The 3,301-nt window shown below is 37.1% G+C and overlaps 1 long non-coding RNA gene across 1 annotated transcript in view; it reads right to left on the reverse strand.

Moving 5' to 3' along the window:
* Window positions 1-506: 506 nt before the first annotated feature.
* Window positions 507-3,301, reverse strand: part of LOC107743382 (uncharacterized) — an 8,203-nt gene continuing 5,408 nt past the window's right edge. The window contains exons 2-4 of the long non-coding RNA XR_001640401.1: window positions 2,592-2,831; window positions 840-906; window positions 507-538 (exon numbers count right to left, since the gene is read on the reverse strand). This is a non-coding gene — a long non-coding RNA (uncharacterized LOC107743382). The remainder of the gene's footprint in view (window positions 539-839; window positions 907-2,591; window positions 2,832-3,301) is intronic.

Below are 3,301 nucleotides of genomic sequence, written 5' to 3' on the forward strand. Positions count from 1 at the left end.
TGGGCTCACTGAGGATGAAGAGGCCACAGCAACATCTGGTCCAGATGAGGTAACAAGGGCAGGTGGAGTGATGGAGGGTCTCATCCATGGCACTAGACCATTTCCAGGATGCTGCTGAGGACTCCCCATCCTCAGTGCACACACCAATCTGCGGACATTTCAGATCCTACAAAAAATGCACGAACATAATACAAAAGCAGTCATTTTAACAGCACAATGTCATTTCATCTCTGTATTAAAAGTAACAAAATTATCTTACTTTATATTTTTGTTTCAGGTTTTCCCCTTTTTTTCCACAAATGCTGCCGTCACATTTCCTTACAGGCCCTGCTCCACCACAAAAGCTCTGCAGCAACAGCACAGAAATCAAGAATCAGAAGTGCTGTAATAACTCTGTTTGAAATTACAATCATTGATTATTACAGTTAAGATTTAAAAAGATGTTTTATTCATTTCTGTAGTATACTCACTCAAAGCCTTTGATGGCAGCATTCCTTCATCAGTCACTCTGCACTGGATAAACACACGTGTGTCTCATCTGTAACATCCAGACAATGCAATTCTTATCAAACATTTTCCTGTCAGATGTTAAATAGACATTAAGTATGCGTCGTTAAGATCTATATGGTTTATGTAAATGCACTCTGGAGACGTATGTGTGCTTACTGGAGCTTCCCTGTTTCGCTATACGTAATAAAACGTGTTTTTACAGCAAAATCACAAAGATACTATACTAGTTAGCGTCTTTACATCTTCAACAATTCAACAGTTTACGCTACAGTAGCTCAACAAATGCAATTTTAACAGAAGGAACCGTGTTTTTGGTTTCTAATACTCACATTTGAAAACACCCGCGTCGCTGTTCTCCATCCTGTTCAGTTTTGACGTATCCTCTCCTGTGGCCTCCTGGGATAGAAAAGTGTCCATCGGACGAGCACTTCAGAATTTGGACTGAAGCAGTAGGACATCCAGGGATTTCTTGCCTACTCTTTTATGAATACTACGGTTTCGGACATGCTACTCTTTTCACGTATACTCTTTTCTTCTAATATATAGTAGGCAAGTAGGCATATTCGAAAGCAACTTAAGTATACGCATGTCCGAATCTCATGAGAATTAGTACACCATGCAGGTAATTCTCGCCTACTCTTCTATGAATACTAAGGATTCGGACATACTTATTTGCTTTTTGCCTACTATATAGTAGGGATGTATGCGGTTTCAAACACAGCGCACGTCTTTATGACTGGGTTTCTGAATCACTGACTCACTCGATCCGTTCAAAAACGTGGATTCATTCATTAACAAAACACTACTGTGTTGTTGGGAGAAACACAACAGTTCTGCTGTGGCTTTGAGTGGAACTATTTTTGTTTGCGAAATTGAGCAGAAGCAGTCAATATTGTGTCTAAAATGTAAGTCACTTAATTTTAACTTCTTGTTTATTGAACTACTATTGTATAAAATCAGTGTAACATTGCGATCATGTTGATATTCGGGGAAACATCTTAGTCGTGTAATGTTGCTTACTTATATATTATAAATATCTTTTTTTTTTCAACCGCAGTATGCATCTATAACTTTCTGTGAGTTACTTTATGTGTGCTTTTGCACTCATTTGTTTTGATTTCTGCACAAGTCTCTCTCTCTCTCACTTGCGAGCCTCATCTGCCACATAAACATATTACCAATAGCCGTTTACAATGAATGCGATAAAATCAGAATCATTCTCGTGCAAAAAATTTCGAAAGTGTCAGTGCTTTCCTAGTTACGTTTGTTATTGACGTTTTAATCAGGCTTCTTGTCCGGTCTGGCAAGTAATATTCTCTCTCACTGGCCTTTAAAAAACTACTTGTCCCAGACAAGCGTTAATCGAGCCCTGTGGTTCCCCACTGTTTACTTTGGCCCTACACGTATTACAAATTGTGAACTTTGTGTCTTCTTCACGTTGACAACATAAACATTTCGCATGTGGGTGTAAAACAAAACGGACCGGCTCTGAATCGGCAGACCGACCTTACTTGAAATAGAAATCTTTTGAAACATTAAAAATGTCAGTTTTACTGTCACTTTTGATCAATTTAATGAGTCCTTGCTGAACAAAATTATTAATTTCTAAAAAAAAAATTAAAAAAAATTCTTAACTCTTCAACGGTAGGCTATACATAATACATACATATAATGCAATATACATATATGAAAAATTATTAAACATTTTTTAAGCTCATATTACAAATACACAGATACATTTTGACACAGTTACAACAACTCATCTGAAAATCCCAGTGTTCACATAATGTTTCATGACCCTTTAACAGGATGTCCATTAAGATAGATTGTACAGAAGTGTTTTTACAGAACATACCGATTGTTCAGCTGACAAAACATCTTACCGAAGACTTTCAATTGACAAAAATCCATAAAACAGTTTTGAAAATTACTAGGACCCTTATACAGTGCATACCATTGTAAAGACTGTAAGTCTATCTCTCACAGCCTCGTTTTCATCTGCGTAAAATACAATACGGTGTCTAACCTGATTAAGGTCTATGATTAAGATAAAAGAGCGTAAAAGAGACACTGCTGCTTACCTTTGAGATGAGCTCATCATGGTTGGCCAGGTGTGCTCGGCAGTGAATGCAGCTGTAGGTGCGATGGCAGTTGGGCAGGTAGGCCTGAAAGGTTTTGGAGCGCGTCATGGCGACCGTGGCGGGAGAGACGGCGCGGGGGCAGAGCAGGAAGGGCCGCTCAGCCCAGGACGACTCACAGGAGAAACAGTGGAGCACGCAGGTGAGGGCCGTGGTGAAGCTTCAGAAGAGATGAGAGCACACCTGTGGGGAACACACACACTTATTTAGGAAGATAACTAAAAAAATTACTTAAAACACTGGTCAAAGGTATGGGGTAAGTAAGATTTTAAAAATAATTATAAAAATAACACTTTTATTCAGCAAGGAAGCATTAAATTGATCAAAAGTGACAGTAAAGACATTCATAATGTTACAAAAGATTTCTATTTCAAATAAATGCTATTATTAATTTTCTATTCATCATAGAATCCTGAAAAGATGACTTCCACAAAAATATTAAGCAGCAAAAACTGTTTTCAACAATGATAATAATACCATTATTAATAATTGAGCACCAATGATAATTGATAATAATTGAGCACCAAATCAGCATATTAAAATGATTTCTGAAATTTCCAGCAAGTAATGGAAGCTGAAAATCCATCTTTGTCATCACAGGAATAAATTACATTAAAAAAATAAAATAAAAAATTATATATTATTATATATAT

The sequence above is a fragment of the Sinocyclocheilus rhinocerous genome, unplaced genomic scaffold (genome assembly GCF_001515625.1).
Source record: "Sinocyclocheilus rhinocerous isolate Xijiao unplaced genomic scaffold, SAMN03320098_v1.1 scaffold106, whole genome shotgun sequence".
NCBI lineage: Eukaryota > Metazoa > Chordata > Actinopteri > Cypriniformes > Cyprinidae > Sinocyclocheilus > Sinocyclocheilus rhinocerous.